This window comes from Podarcis filfolensis (assembly GCF_964270895.1).
Source record: "Podarcis filfolensis genome assembly, contig: HAP1_SCAFFOLD_408, whole genome shotgun sequence".
Taxonomy (NCBI): domain Eukaryota; kingdom Metazoa; phylum Chordata; class Lepidosauria; order Squamata; family Lacertidae; genus Podarcis; species Podarcis filfolensis.
In genome coordinates, this window is record NW_028149258.1 from 1 (window position 1) to 17,165 (window position 17,165).

The 17,165-nt window shown below is 42.5% G+C and overlaps 1 long non-coding RNA gene across 1 annotated transcript; it reads left to right on the top strand.

The window, feature by feature from the left end:
* The first annotated feature begins 8,861 nt into the window (after nt 1-8,861).
* LOC310755128 lies at nt 8,862-16,719 on the top strand. The gene is made up of 3 exons (XR_014544167.1): nt 8,862-8,944; nt 14,751-14,839; nt 15,742-16,719. It is a non-coding gene; the product is annotated as an uncharacterized lncRNA (long non-coding RNA).
* The last annotated feature ends 446 nt before the right edge of the window (nt 16,720-17,165 follow it).

The following is a 17,165-nucleotide window of genomic DNA, read 5'->3' on the forward strand; positions in this document are numbered from 1 at the left end:
TCCGGCCAACCGTTTGCCCTTATTCTCACTACTACTGCAACACCATAAGAAGGAAATAAAAGGAGATGGAAAGTATTTCACTACAGGTGAAGCGCAAATAGCCCCTTGCTTGTCTAGCAAGCTCACTTTTGCTCAACAGAGACTCCGCATGCAAAGAAAGGCTACTGAACCCTGTTCAATTTTAAAAGTGCTGGCACTGACCTTTAAAGCCTCAAATTGTCTGGAGCCAGGATACCTTAATAAGAACTTCATCCTCCCATAGCAACCTTCTTCAACCCTAAGATTGACGTCAAAGTTCCTACTTTGGAAGAACAGCAGGTACCTATGGGGCTTTCCAATGTTGAAGTCTTTTAAAATAATATTTCTATTGATTTTTACAGAAATCACATTCTGGAGGGGGGAAACACAAACATATTCCAAATATACGTTCAGATATGTTTTTAATACCAAATGTAGACTCGTTTTGTCTGATATAACATTTTCAATTTGGCCATGTACATTTCATACAAAGTTTGCAAGTAGGATGTTTAAATAGGATTTTGAAATAGCTGAATGGTTTCTTTTAATCACTGATAATTACTTCAGGTTGTATTGGCTAGGGAGCCTATGCTAGTCCTGATATTATCTGTACACAGAAAGGGATGGGAACCTGTGAGAAGCTGACAGCTGAAATCAGATTTCCTGGAATTTGATACTCAAAGTTCGGTCGAAGTCCATTTTGAGCAGTCATTGTTAGTTTTAATATATGTATTGATCATTTCCTTCCTTTCTGAATAAACTGTTCTAAATGTCAAAAGAGAAATCCTGCTGCAGAGATGCATCGGTTGAGCACCCATTCTTAAGTATTCATTAACTTGCGAAATCAGATAACCTATTAAGCTGTCTTAATAGGAGCATACCCTACCCCACAGGTGCCCATTCAACCACTTCGGTTGATGGAATTGGCAATAGTACAGGTGCCACAGAATACTTGTAGCACATAATACCTGTAAGAACTCGATTGTTTCGTATGGCAGTGCCTATTGAAATCAAGTAGCCACTTTCATTGTGCTCCTGTTTTCAGCTCCTTCTAAAATCATTCCTAATAATAATAATAATAATCAGGCAGCTATCCGCAAGCCTTCGGAGCGCAGCAGGAGTTCCCGCTGTGCTTGGAAGGGGCGCTGAGCAGAGAGGGGGAGAATTCCCCCCCCTGTTCTCCCCCTCCTATGGTCCAGTGCGTCCTATAGAGTGAAAAATACGGTATACCCCACCCATCTGGCTGGGCCTCCCCAGCCACTCTGGGTGGCTTCCAACAAAATATTAAAATACCGTAATGCATCATACATTAAAAGCTTCCCTAAACAGGGCTGCCTTCAGATGTCTTCTAAAAGTCTGGTAGTTGTTCTCTTTGACATCTGGTGGGAGGCCGTTCCACAGGGCGGGCGCCACTACCAAGAAGGCCCTCTGCCTGGTTCCCTTTAACTTGACTTCTCGCAGTGAAGGGACCACCAGAAGACCCTCTGCGCTGGACCTCAGTGTCCGGGTAGAACGATGGGGATGGAGATGCTCCTTCAGATATACTGAAAGCTGGGGTTAATTTTAATTTGTTTTAACATTCAAATGCTTTAAAGTAGGTTTGTATTTTTGTTCCTTGATTTTACTGTTTTATCTTTTGTAAACCACTTTGAGATTGATTTATTTTACAATCAAGCAGTGTATAACTTTTAATGAAATAAATAAATAAACATGATCACACTGATGCCAAAGATTTGCCAGCTTGCAGTTAACCTTTTGGCTCCGTTGTACGTTTTAGCAGGATTCAGCGCATGTTCAGCAAATAAATTCATTCAGGTTATTTTTGAAAGGAGGAAAATGGGCAATGTTTGTGTGCATTTGAAAAGAAAACCCACTATTGTGTAGCTAGACGGTTACAGTAAATATATTTTTAAGTCCTTTGTGGTGAACATCTAACCAGCCCAGATTACATTCTGTGCTGAGGAAGGTAGTTATTTTTGTCATATGTTAGGCATTTCTGGATGAATCCCAAGCCGGAATTAAGATCGCCGGAAGAAATATCAACAACCTCAGATATGCAGATGACACAACCTTGATGGCAGAAAGTGAGGAGGAATTAAAGAACCTTTTAATGAGGGTGAAAGAGGAGAGCGCAAAATATGGTCTGAAACTCAACATCAAAAAAACGAAGATCATGGCCACTGGTCCCATCACCTCCTGGCAAATAGAAGGGGAAGAAATGGAGGCAGTGAGAGATTTTACTTTTTTGGGCTCCATGATCACTGCAGATGGTGACAGCAGTCACGAAATTAAAAGACACCTGCTCCTTGGGAGAAAGGCGATGGCAAACCTAGACAGCATCCTAAAAAGCAGAGACATCACCTTGCCAACAAAGGTCCGTATAGTCAAAGCCATGGTTTTCCCAGTAGTGATGTATGGAAGTGAGAGCTGGACCATCAAGAAGGCTGATCGCCGAAGAATTGATGTTTTTGAATTATGGCGCTGGAGGAGACTCTTGAGAGTCCCATGGACTGCAAGAAGATCAAACGTATCCATTCTTAAGGAAATCAGCCCTGAGTGCTCACTGGAAGGGCAGATCATGAAGCTGAGGCTCCAATACTTTGGTCACCTCATGAGAAGAGAAGACTCCCTGGAAAAGACCCTGATGTTGGGAAAGATGGAGGGCACAAGGAGAAGGAGACGACAGAGGACAAGATGGTTGGACGGTGTTCTTGAAGCTACAAACTTGAGCCTGACCAAACTGCGGAAGGCGGTGGAAGACAGGAGTGCCTGGCGTGCTCTGGTTCATGGGGTCACGAAGAGTCGGACACGACTAAATGACTAAACAACAACAACAAGGCATTCCAAAAAAGAGAGAGAGAAAAGGACACTACATTAAAGAAAATCCTATAATGTATATACTGATTGTGAGTATGTTTGAAAAGACTAACAGCTGTTCACAGCCTAAGGGCATGTCAGCAAGTGTAGCACAGGACTGTTCTGACGACTTCTTTTAAAAAGGAATAGGTTGACATTTCTTCAACACGATGCAAATAAGAGTGTCAAAAGTCATAACAGCAGCACAGTTTCTGCTTCTGTGTTATTATCATAACATACATGGTTAACGTTTGCAAATCTCCATTGACCTAAAGGAATGGAAAATCATGCTCGGTGGCATTTAAAAATATGAGCCACCAAAATGATGGTGGGACTGGAACAACTCCTACATGAGGAAAGGGTGCAATATTTTGTTTATTTTTAAAAATGACTGTATGGTGACATGATAGAGATATGATAAAGATATGCATGATTTGGAGAAACTGTGGTTGTTAGCCTGCCACAGTGGGGCTCCTCCATTCTTACACACCATTTCATGGTGGGGGTGCAGACACATTGTGACTAGGCTGGTGTAGCAATCTCTTTATCCTATGCCTGAGCAGCCCAGCATACCTGAAGGAGCGTCTCCACCCCCATCGTTCTGCCTGGACACTGAGGTCCAGCAGCAAGGGCCTTCTGGCTGTTCCCTCGCTGCGAGAAGCCAAGTTACAGGGAACCAGGCAGAGGGCCTTCTCAGTAGTGGCATCCACCCTGTGTAACACCCTCCCACCAGATGTCAAAGAGAAAAACAACTACCAGACTTTTAGAAGACATCTGAAGGCAGCCTTCTTTAGGGAAGCTTTTAATGTTTAATAGACTATTGTATTTTAATATTCTGTTGAAAGCTGCCCAGAGTGACTGGGGAAACCAAGCCAGATGGGCGGGGTATAAATAATAAATTAGTAGTAGTAATAGTAGTAGTAGTAGTAGTAGTAGTATATAGCAACCAAACATCCAGCATCTGTGTAAACCACCATTGACCACCAATTGTGGTCCTGATGCATACATGACAGCCATCCACAGAGAAAGGCAGCAGATTCAGGTTGGTAGGAACGCTTGACCCCAGGGAAGCTCTCTGCACCATGGCACAAACAGTGACACCCATACTCCATGGACTGGTGAGAGAAGCAGTGACCATGCTGCTGCACCTTGTCCCCACAGGCATGGGTTTGAATTTCCTTATGCCACACATTTCTCCCAAAGAGATGGAAGGAGAGGGGTCTTCTGCCTCTACATCTCTCTCTCTCTTTCTCTCTCTACCTTGGGGTATACTTCATTTTTTCCATTTCAAGTCAGCCAAGGTGTTCTGACTGACTTTCAGCAATATCAACATTGTAGCTGATGTTTTCTAAGAGTTCAGTCAGACAGCCTTCATCTCTGCCTGTGTTCAGATGCCTAGAGAGAAAGTTGTACGTCATGTTTTGATGAGATGAGATTTAGGACAACTGCAGCGAAGATCAGCTGGAAAAGTCTATATAAATATATCATAAATCCTTGATCTGCTTATAAAAAGAGGCAAATGCAACAGTTAGTCATTATAAATAGTGAAACATTTTTTTTAAAAAAATGTGGATGTGTTTGTTGCTCTGGGTTCCTTCAGGAACACGGGTGGGATACAAATTCAATACATACATAAAACTACAGTGGTAAATTACTAGTGATTTATCGGTGAATTCGGTTTTGTTATTTGATTCCAGCATTTTCAGCAAAAATGTGTGTGTTTACCTACCTCACATGGTGGCATGGGTCATCTGGGGTAAGTGTAGTAGAGTTGCTCAAAACTGTAACATTAGAAAATGGCCAGATGTAGAAACTTAGCAAAGAAGCCTACCTGTGTCTACTCAGAAGTAAGTCCTACTTAATTCAGTAAGGCTTACTCCCAGGTAAATGGGGTTAGGATTGCATCCTTAGAGTTCAATATTTACTGCTCCTTCTAAAAGAAAAATGCACAGTAATTTATTTATATTGTCATTTCCTCTTTCAGCTCAGATTTCCATATAATCACACAGCTACCCTTGCAGCAACTGCCCTTAGCATTTTTGCTTCTCACCAACCCACACATATTCATACAATGCAGTTATGTGTTATACACTCTCCCCACATCTTTCATGCAAACTTTTTCCCTTATCTTGTTCCTCAGGAAGGAAGAAAACCTCAAAGTAAAGGAACTAATTTGTTTTTAACCCATCTGTGCTGCCCTCTGCTTTTTCATTTGTATTTTTTAAAATACAGTGTTATCTCGGGTTACATATGCTTCAGGTTACAGACTCCTCTAACCCAGAAATAGTACCTCAGGTTAAGAACTTTGCTTCAGGATGAGAACAGAAATCATGGAGCAGCAGCGGGAGGCCCCATTAGCTAAAGTGGTGCTTCAGGTTAAGAACAGTTTCAGGTTAAGAATGGACCTCCAGAACGAATTAAGTTCTTAACCCAAGGTACCACTGTACACTTTATAAAGTATAGAACCATGAAATAATTTGAGAAATAATTTGTGCAGTATATACGGTGGCTTATTTTCATGGTGGGGGGGGGGGATACAAATAAACCTATGTGCATAAGAGGATATGTAAATATGTGTTGCAATTGTCAGACCTGGGATAATCCTTTTTAAAAGGCAATGTCTATTCTGACTGCTAAATACTACAACTAAATTTGTTACAGATTCAAGAATGTGATTCTATAGAATAGCCTACTTGGATACAAGTGCAGCTGAACTCAATGGGAATTATGTCAGAGCAGATATAATCTGTAGGATTGTGCTGTAAATGATGTGGGCATTTCTTTAAAGGCTATTATCGGCCCTCTGTCCCATTAGAATCTCTATGGCCTCCAGTGGTTTATATATATGGGTCGAATTCTAAAACTAGGAAATGGCCGCCAAGAATGGAATGCTCTTTGAGCCCCCTCCGGTTGTGATTTGTGCAATTCCCAAGACTACCGGCCCTCAGATTTCAGTCATAGGGAGGACTAAAATCTATATGATCAAATGACTTTTTCTGATTAGTTTCCATAAGGCTCTCATATTCCAAACTAATACAGTTGTCGTACCTTGGAAGTTGAACAGAATCCGTTTCGGAAGTTCCAAAATGTTCGGAAACCAAAGCTCGGCTTCTGATTGGCTGCAGGAAGCTCTTGCAGCCAATTGGAAGCCGCGCTGGACATTCGGCTTCCAAAAATCGTTCGAAAGCCAGAACAATCACTTCTGGGTTTTGATCGTTCGGGATCTAATTTGTTCGGAAGCCAAGGCATTTGAGATCCAAGGTATGACTGTATGAGTATTGTTATAAGATTGGGAGTTTGAACAGGAGATGGTTAACTGAGCCAGGAGTACTGTTAGAGGTTCCCCTAATAGTCTGTGGTAAGGCACCTAGGCACATCTTTTGAAATTACAGATGGGGACGGGACCTAGGAGATGGTAAGAGAATATGAGGCACCATTGCATCCTCAAATCCAGCCAGAGCGACAGGCAAAGCTAACTGTTTGTCGTAAACACTTGCTTAACCGTCAACTGTCCCACTTTAAGTGGAACATCTCAGAGTTGCAGAAGCCACCCTGGCTTCTGACTGGATCTTGGGATGTCTTGTTTCAGCTCCTGAGAGTGTGTCCTTCCAAAAGACACCCATTTTGGAGGGCCATGCTCTCATGCAAGTCACCTCCAGGGCTTTTTTTTCAGCCAGAACTCAGATCTGGCACCTCTCAGGCAGGCGCCATTGCCCTTAGAAGAGAACAAGAGAAGCGCTCATGGTGAGTTCTGGCACCTCTTTTTCTAGAAAAATAGCACTCCCGTGAGGATGCAGCCCCCCAAAATGTGCATACCTATTTTCCTCTGTAAGATGTTGGGCCTGTAGTTTCAGTCAGGTCTAGTCAAATGTTGTTTTTTTGAACACACATAGGTTCACTGATGATGGGGCAGAGGCTCACAGTCACCCCGCTCCTCATTTTACATACACCATGTTCCCAATTCCGATCACCCCACCATAGGTGCTACATGCAAAAGTTTGAGAACAGAAATGTATCCTCACATCTAGTTTGGACCTAAGTCCAGCAAATTAGTAACCTGGCATTAAGGGTGACTGAAAGGTTTAGCAAGTACAAACCTGACGCTTTGGATACTTAATTTTTTTGTGGGTGGGTAGGGGGTTGTAAATATCTGGAGATTCAATTTATTTTCCCTGAGTGTTACATTAAAAATAAATCCTGAATTATGAATGTTCTAAAATAGCAAATTGAAATTAGCTATGTAAAGCAGGCAGGGTAAAATAATGCTGCTACTCACATAACTCTGATGGATAAATAATAATGCAATAATGTCCAGTCTCAAGATATTCAGCATGTGTAAACATTTCAGTGAACAACGTGATCCAGTAAGATAAATAAAAGTGGAAATAATTTTTATCAATAAAGTGTGTTTAAAAGAGATCTTTGTGGAATGCTAAAATAAATGATCTAATATGATCAAGTGAACTCAGTAATCAAATAATGTTAAGGGGGAAAATACCCTCATTTTCCTTTGAGATACTTTTGTGTATCATTTAGCAGAAGAATTGGTAACCAACTGAAGCATAGTATTCATCTGATATATTTACAGTGTCTGTGTACAATTATAAAAAGGGTGTCTGACTGGTTTTGTACAATACTAGCACACTACAGCTACTGTTTATAGGTAAGTGCTTTAGTAAAACAGGATAATATAAACAAATGGTGGCAGTGGTTAGAAGGCTTTGAATTTATGTGCAATGGTGGCAAGTAATGCAGGAACATCGCCTCACGCATTGGTGCATTGGCAGTATTAAATGGAAGATGCACTCCCCATACGTATGGTATAAAGCAGGGTGTCTCAGCCCATAACTATTCATGTAGTTAGACTTATAGATGTACTTGAGGACCTTGCTGAATCAGGTCCTCAGTAATACAGGCTTGAGCAATGAATAATTGAAATAATGATGCTCAGGAGTCCTAATGATCTATGTGACAACACAGCCTAGCCAGAAAATGCCTTTTCAGCAGAATCCCACCAGTAATCCATTAACAGCAAGCAAAGGCGTTCTTCACTTTTCAGGAAATGAATGGGAAGCCAGAGTCGAGGCCTTTGGGAAATAACGATAGGTTTTCTCCCCCACTCCACCCCCATTCCCGCCTTACCAACCTCCTTTATTGATAAGTGAAATTGTCAAATGAATGTAATCAAATGAGCAAGCAGCAAATAGCCAAGGAGTAAATAGATTGGTTGCAGATGTGTCAAATTACTACAGTGGTACCTCAGGTTACATACGCTTCAGGTTACATACGCTTCAGGTTACAGACTCAGCTAACCCAGAAATAGTGCTTCAGGTTAAGAACTTTGCTTCAGGATAAGAACAGAAATCGTTCTCCGGTGGCGCAGCAGCAGCAGGAGGCCCCATTAGCTAAAGTGGTGCTTCAGGTTAAGAACAGTTTCAGGTTAAGTACGGACCTCCAGAACGAATTAAGTACTTAACCTGAGGTACCACTGTATAAGGCCTTACCAGGAATGCTTTTTTTTCTTTCCAGAATCACAGACTGGTGGAGGGACCTTATTGACCCACTGGCCAATTTAGGGTAAAGCAGAGTCTATTTTTTACTACGATTCCCATCACCTCCAGCATGTAAATAGTCTTCTTAACATTTGGAGGGTACCAGGTTGGCAAAAGCTGCTACTGCCAGGCTGCGTGTAGCTAGATGATACCGATTTGTCTATACATTTCTCCTTCCACTTTCAGGATAGCTGAATCTCAGTTTGCTTTCGCTGCCGCAAGTGCTTTCACAGGTGAGCTATGGGACAAATTTGACTACCAGCTTTCCAGTTTGTCTAACCTTAACAATGAAACATTCAATTTACGAAAACCTTTCTTATGTTTAATTTTTTTTCAAGGTTTTTCTGAGTGCGGGAAGGAGGAAGATAAAAAAAACCCACACCCATCCTTTATGTGAAACAAGTCTTGACCCACCTAAAGATAGAACAAGATAGAACGGTTCTAGTATAAAACAAGTGTTTGTGTCCCACATCTTTCTTCAAAATATCAATCGAAGAGAACAAGCATCTGAAGTTCTGGTAAGCCTGTCCAACCATAAATCCCAACACTAATCCGAGTCATAAACCTAAATATAAAATATGATGAATGTGTGCGCTTTGGGTCTATATACATGTCAAATTCATTTGAGAAATCTGACAGGAGATGAACAAGAAAATAGCCCTAAAGTGGTGCCTAATAATAATAATTAAAAATGTATTTTTGTTTAATCCTTTATTTTTTTCCCTTTTGTTTGATCCTCTTTAAAGATTAATTTTAAGCCAGCCAGGATACTTGTTTCCTATATATAGTAGTACAGAAAGAGAAGAGATAGAAACGATAGTTTTTAAAAAGTACTCACGAGTTATATAATGTATTTGTCAAGAAGGAATGACAAATGTATCTAAAATTAGCAATGTATAGGATTTGAATAGCAGTTTTGTGGGATAGCAGGACTTATTTCAGGGCAATAAGCCAAAATAAAATCAGCCTAGAAGAGGAGTACAAAAGGAAGCGCTTCTTCATGCAATACATAGTTAAACACAGTTAAACTTTGATGGCCACCAACCTGGATGACTTTAAAGGAGGATTAGACAAGTTCATGGAGAAGAGAGTTGTCAATGACTGCTAGCCAATATAGCTGTGCTTTAGGTAGAGGGCAGAGGTAGAGGGAACCTTGATCCACATGTGGTGGCCATGTAAATATGATAGAGAATACCAGGAGATGATTCAAACAGAATTAAAAAAAGATCCTCAAGATCACACTTCCCAAAAGATCTGAGGCATTTCTGTTAGGGATAACAAGTGATGATGTCCCGAAAAAGGCACTCAAATCTCTTTTTATATGCGACCACCGCAGCTAGAAGAAGAAGAAGAGGAGGAGTTTGGATTTGATATCCCGCCTTTCACTCCCTTTAAGGAGTCTCAAAGCGGCTAACATTCTCCTTTCCCCTCCTCCCCCACAACAAACACTCTGTGAGGTGAGTGGGGCTGAGAGACTTCAAAGAAGTGTGACTGGCCACCCAGCAGCCCCATGTGGAGGGGCGGGGACGTGAACCCGGTTCCCCGGATTACGAGACTACCACTCTTAACCACTACACCACACTGGCTAGAGTGGTATATGCGGAGAGGGGGACATGGAAAGAAAAAGAGATACTCATGAAAGAAATATGGCAGAATAAATTGATATAACACACAGAATTAGTAACTATGACCGCAAAACTAAGAAATAAAGATGAGTCATGGGTAGAGATGAGTGGATGTGTTTTTAAGAGTATCTCAGAGGGTGTAATAGTTTAACCTAGAAGTAGGAATGAACATACGAGCAGCAGATAACATTAAATAAAGGAAGATTTGAGACGAAAATGGATGGAACAGTAGATTATGCAGCTGACAAAAGACTACCTAGCATGCCGTGGAGAGATGGACTGGGAAGTCTGAGGTTAAGAGATAATTAAGACTAATATATGTATATATAAATTGTAAAAATGCATAAACAAACAAGCAAACAAACAAACTAACAAAAGATAGCTGTGCTCTGCCGTCTGCATCTGGAGGCAGCAATGCCTCTGAATACCAGTTGACACAGGACAGAAGAGTGCTCTTGCGCTTGAATCCCAGAGGCATTTGGAGAACTGGTTTGCAGGACTAGATGGAGAATTGGGGTGGCCCAGCCTGCTCTTACATTTTTATTGATAATGGACATCATGCGATGCAGTTGTAAAGCTCTATGTGTGCTCATGTAGCACTTCCACATTCGTTTTGGCGAAAGGAGAAGTTCTCTGGATCCATCACAAAATTGTCCACACCACTGAACTTAATGAGGAAACTCTTGCAGAGAGGGGACTTTCATGTGGATAACAGATTCTGTGCAAAGAATTTGCCAGACTGACGAGTGACTTTTTGGGTGTTCTGCCTTTCCTTCATTTATCTGCCCATACTAAAAGTGCAATTAATGGAAATCTGCTGTGCCACAAGCCTCAGTGGGGGCAAGAAAGCAAAAGGAGAGCAAGAGGCAGATAAGCTTGCTTTGATTACCAGGGTGGCTCTAAACCAACAGGCCTCATGAGTGCTGATCCTCATAGCAATTTGACAACACCTATTTCCTTATTGACACAAGGAGGAATTGCAAAGAAGGAAACCATGGAGTGCATGAGTCACCCTTCCCCTCCCACCTCTTGCCACCCAGTCTCTCTGTGTGACAGCTTATGATGGTGCCCAGCATCTAAACTGTGTCCTGACAGCTACTAGGGAAACCTCTCCATCTCCTGAGGCTGCTGCTTTGATGTGAAAGGTCATGGGAGTAGGGACTGCAAGCAGTGGTGTGTGGTCACTTGGACCAGGGGGACTAGGCTAGTCCCCTAAATGTTCCCTTGGCATCTCCTACCCAAAGCCCAGGAAGCTTCTGGCCTGATTAGGGAGGGAAGCAAGATATGTACACAACATTGCGCCTCCACAATCGCCCTTGCAAGCTGGCACCTCTGGCCCTAACTGTTACCCAATGAAAAAATTCACTGCACTCCACTGACTGCAAAACAGTGTACACCTTGCAGTGTATACCTTGTAAAGCAGAAACAGGATCTTAAGACAGGACCCCATATTTAGACTGTTCATTTCCTGGTGCGGACAGCAAGAGCACATTATACCATTGCGCACACATGTGTTAGTTTAGATCCCCTCCTGCTGCTTCAAGCAAAGACAGTGGGTGAGGATCCCCTGACATTTCAAATTGGCCTAAAGCCAATGTATGGGTGCTTCAGAACAAAGCACCCATACAGAAATCTGTTAAATATAAGAGGGTTGCTGCTGCATCATCATCATCATCATCATCATCATCATCATCATCATAATTTATTTATACCCCGCCTATCTGGCTGAGTTTCCCCAGCCACTCTGGGCAGCTCCCAATCTAGTGTTAAAAACAATATAGCATTAAATATTAAAAACTTCCCTGAACAGGGCTGCCTTCAGATGTCTTTTAAAAATAGGATAGCTGCTTATTTCCTTGACATCTGATGGGAGGGCGTTCCACAGGGTGGGCGCCACTACCGAGAAGGCCCTCTGTCTGGTTCCCTGTAACTTTGCTTCTTGCAGTGAGGAAACCGCCAGAAGGCCCTCGGCACTGGATCTCAGTGTCTAGGCTGAATGATGGGGTTGGAGACGCTTCTTCAGGTATACAGGACCGAGGCTGTTTTGGGCTTTAAAGGTCAGCAGCAACACTTTGAATTGTGCTCTGAAATGTACTGGGAGCCAATGCTGATCTCTCAGGACCGGTGTTATATGGTCCCGGCAGCCACTCCCAGTCACCAGTCTAGCTGCCGCATTCTGGATTAATTGCAGTTTCCGGGTCACCTTCAAAGGTAGCCCCACATAGAGCGCATTGCAGTAGTCCAAGCAGGAGATAACTAGAGCATGTACCACTCTGGTGAGACAGAGGGTCTCAGCCTGCATACCAGATGGAGCTGGTAGACAGCAGCCCTGGACACAGAATTAATCTGTGCCTCCGTGGACAGCTGTGAGTCCAAAATGACTCCCAGGCTGCACACCTGGTCCTTCAGGGGCACAGTTACCCTATTCAGGACCAGGGAGACCCCCACATCCACCCACCCCCTGTCCCCCAAAAACAGTACTTCTGTCTTGTCAGGATACAACCTCAATCTGTTAAAGTTCACAAGTAAATGGTTAAAATTGTTAGCAATGGTTGTCCTTTTATTTGTTTATTTTTCTCTCTGTGGAAAGATCTGATGTAATGTCTGGTAGCATTTATAACAGTAATTGAATGAAAAAAAGGCAGTTTGGCCGAAAATGGTAGGTTGCACAAGTTTCATTGCAGCAACTGAGTAAGTTTTTTCCATGTAGTATCTTTCTGATGCAAGAGGCTTTCCCCATGTAAGCTAGGCATCCTGCAGCCACTTTGAAGTAGAGATGTCATAAAACACACACTTGATCTTTGGATATCTTTTTCTTTTCTTTTTTTAAAAATACCCCTTCAAGGTTGTAATGTGGGAATCAGGAGTCCACAGGAAAAACTATGGTTAGTGTTACCTTTTCTACTGCGGACAGAGTAACATTGACGCCCCCAGACCCCGGGTGAATTAAGATACTGGTTAAATACATCTTGAAAATGGATGCATAGTAAAGTTATTAGATGTTTGTTGAACACCAGCAGCACATAAAATCTAGGCTTATGTGTATGATTAGGTAAAGGTAAAGGGACCCCTGACCATTAGGTTGCAGACGACTCTGAGGTTGCAGCACTCATCTCGCTTTATTGGCCGAGGGAGTTGGTGTACCGCTTCCGGGTCATGTGGCCAGCATGACAAAGCCGCTTCTGGCGAACCAGAGCAGCGCACGGAAACGCCGTTTACCTTCCCGCCGGAGCGGTACCTATTTATCTACTTGCGCTTTGACGTGCTTTCAAACTGCTAGGTTGGCAGGAGCAGGGACTGAGTAACGGGAACTCACCCCGTCGTGGGGATTTGAACTGCCGACCTTCTGATTGGCAAGTCCCAGGCTCTGTGGTTTAGACCACAGTGCCACCCCCATCCTTTGTATGATTAACTGCACATAAAACAATGGTGAATGTTTAAGTATGATTCCCCAAAAGCTCAATCTTTAACCTGCACTTCACAGCCAATAGCACCAAACAGATTCTTGAAATTAAGGGTCAAAATATTCGTTACATAAAAGATCCATGATCAGTTCTTCCGCTTCCACTTCACAACAGTTTTAAAGATACTGTGGAGACTGATTTGGATGCCTCACCCTTCCCCATGCCATTTCCCAATCTAAATCCCCCTGAAAGCTCAAAAATCAGAGCGCCCTCCCGTGCCTTAATAAAAATGAACACATGTTGGGAACTCTGATCTCATATCTCCTGCAAGACATTGGTTTTGGCCCCTCGGGGCTTGAGAATCACCAGTGATTTTTTTTCAAAGTACAGCTGTGGAAATGAGGTGCTAGGAGTAACTTGACTTATGTTTCTGGATTTCTGCATTCACACCTGTCAGCTGAGCAACCTGGCAAGTCATTTCCCCATCTAAATAAACATAACCTTGCTTACGAAGGCTGTGTGTAATTAAACTGAGTCCATACCTATTAAACACTGAGTCACACTGTTCTTAGATGGTGTATTTTAATCTCTGAGCTCATCTGTACATGGCTGAATTGCTCGGACTTATAAAGGCTGTGAAAGAGGAATTGGCAGTTATGCAGTTTGCATGTGTGCCGAACTTCAGTTTTTAAGGGTTTGTTGCTGTGCTGATCACTCAAGAGGTGTTGAGATAATGAGTTATCCACTCTTTGAAGGCTTTCTAGGATGCATTGCAGAGCTATCCATACTCTTAAGTAGAAGTGAGGCTGCTGCCTAAGGCAGCTGATTTTGGGGTTTAATGAAATGCAGTGCAGACTAATCCATTGGAGTGAATGGGGTATGAATAGGGTGAATGTCTTCAGGAAGGGGCTCTTGTGATATAGACTTGCCTGGACCCTTAGATCGTCAGCTGAGGCCTTCTCCAGGTTCCTCCTCTGATGGAGGCTTGGAGGAGATGGGCTTTTCAGTTGCAGCTCCCAGGGAGATCTCTTTCACACCATCACTGACATCTTTTTGGCACCAGGTGAAAACTCAACTCCTGATGTGTCGATTTGCAACCTGGATATGTGTCACAGCAACCAGAGAACCAGGCTGCCCTACCAAAATCCACCCCACCCCTGCAAAGTCAACTCACAAAAATAAATAAATGGTGCAACATATTTCTAATTCAACAGTTTTGGCCATTCTGGCAAACACAGTTTAGGAGCATGACAACCCTTTGGTTGATTTATAATGCACGGATTCTGGTTTTCCAGGGTCCCTGAATATCATACAACTGGGTAGAGGAATATTCACCATCTTCCCAGTCAGCCTGCACAGACCTCACTGGCCATTGCTCTGTAAGGTACACAATTTGTTTCTAAGATTTATTGTAAAACTGACAGCTTAATATAATTAGATGAATGTAACTCTTCAGAAGCCAGAACACTTAATGACCTACACAAAATAATAGCCTGAGGCTCTTGATTTGCCCATGGATGCTTGATGTTGTAATCCTCCCAGACCAGGACATGCTGACTCACTTAACTCTGCTCAGATCCTGCTGTGCATCTGCTGGACATATAAAATATTACATTTTCCTGTTTCCTATGGGTTTTTTTTTAAATAACATTTGGGCTGTTGATGTGATTTAGGTATGCATTTAGTATATGTAACAAGCATGAATTACGAAATGCCATTGCAATTATCAACTTATAGACATGAATAAGTCTTAAGTGGGTAAAAATTAAACCCCACCAAAATATCTTGGACATGATCTGATTAAAAGTACATGCATTCCCGTAATATGTGTGTGTGTCTGTGTGTGTGTGTGTGTGTGTGTGTGTGTGTGTGTGTTGCATCATTACTGCAAACTTGGTCTTACTGGAACAGTCAACTCCTTAAAAACAAAAACTGAAAACAACTCTCTTAAGCTGAGCTGAACTTTGAAGTCTAACGAGTGCTTCTGACTTTCCTCAGAAACTGAGATAATGTGACCTTATTTGGAACAAATCCACAGCGCACATATAAACTATTGAACCCATGATACTAGTCCAGAGAGAAAAATGATTAATTTATCTGGACATGCTACCTCAAAACCTATTCTAAAATGAACATAAGGAATATGAACTGCTTCACATTATTAAAGAACACTAAATGCTTCCAAATACTGTATGAAAATGATGATGAGGATGGTGATGATAATATTGTATGAAAATGTGAAATATAATGGACCATTACCTATCCAACTTTTCTGGCCCACTACAGACTGAAGGAGGTTGAGAGTGTTGTCCTTTTCTGAAGAAAAGCTGGTTTCTACTGAACAGTGACTCAGGAAGGTCACAGGTTGAGAAATACTTGCACTTGAATTCTTTGTGAAATGCAGCCACGATTCCCATCAGAAGGTATGGAATTCCTGTCTTTGATCCTCCAATAGAAGGAAGGCTTTTGTATGGTGTGTCAGACAAAGACCTGCTGTCGAGCTATGTTGGATTATATGACCAATCCCCAGTTAATTAAACAAATTCACTAATACCAGTAGATCTGTCTACTCCATGCACTTACATACAAATCAGCATGGAAAAGTTGGGAACCTCCTGACATAAATGTGAGCCGAGTTGATGAGGGGCATGCGACACAAAGGTCTTTCTGCTCTATCATGTTGGTGGCCTTGTTCCAATTCTGAGAAGCATCCAAAACGCCAAACCCTGCATCACTATGTGGTGTCAAAAGTGATTTGATTTACCATCTCAGTTACAAAGTCCAGAAACCGGAAGCTATAAAGAAGGGGTGGCTAACTTGTGACTATCCATCTGCTGTTGGGAGTGCAGGCCCCACCAGCACCAACCAACATGATCAATGGTCAGGGATGATGGCCATTGTTGTCCAGCAACATTTGTGCTTTGTACATGAAACTGCCAACATAATGACATTAAAAGGTTCTACAGAATACGTAATCTTCCATACTATAGGTTGGATCCAAAGGTTTCCTTCCTCCAATTGTTTTGTAAGCTGTCATGGGAGGGTTCCGCCCTGAAAAGTCGCATTTCCTTAACGCACAAATCCAAGCCTATAGTATTTTTTTCCCCATTAAAGAAAGGAGGTACTAACAAGAGGATAACAAGAAGCAATATGATGCAACATGTCATTCATTCGTGACTATGGATAGAATGTGCTGTTATGAAGTACTTCAATAAACCCATCACTGGGGAGAAATGCTTAAGACTTTTGGGAAACAATCAAGGGGGTGGTATTAAGGTGGATAAAGAAATCAGTTTGGTAGTTTTAACACATTCTAGGTGGCGCTGTGGGTTAAACCACAGAGCCTAGGACTTGCTGATAAGAAGGTCAGCGGTTCAAATCCCCGCAATGGGGTGAGCTCCCGTTGCGCAGTGCCAGCTCCTGCCAACCTAGCATTTCGAAAGCACATCAAAGTGCAAGTAGATCAATAGGTACCGCTCCGGCAGGAAGGTAAACGGTGTTTCCGTGCGCTGCTCTGGTTCGCCAGAAGCGGCTTAGTCATGCTGGCCACATGACCTGGAAGCTGTCTGCAGACAAACGCCGGCTCTCTCGGCCTATAGAGCGAGATGAGCGCCCCAACCCAAGTGTCGGTCATGACTGGACCTAATGGTCAGGGGTCCCTTTACCTTTACCTTTAAGATCCAGCAGTAAGATTCATGTTTATCAAGGGG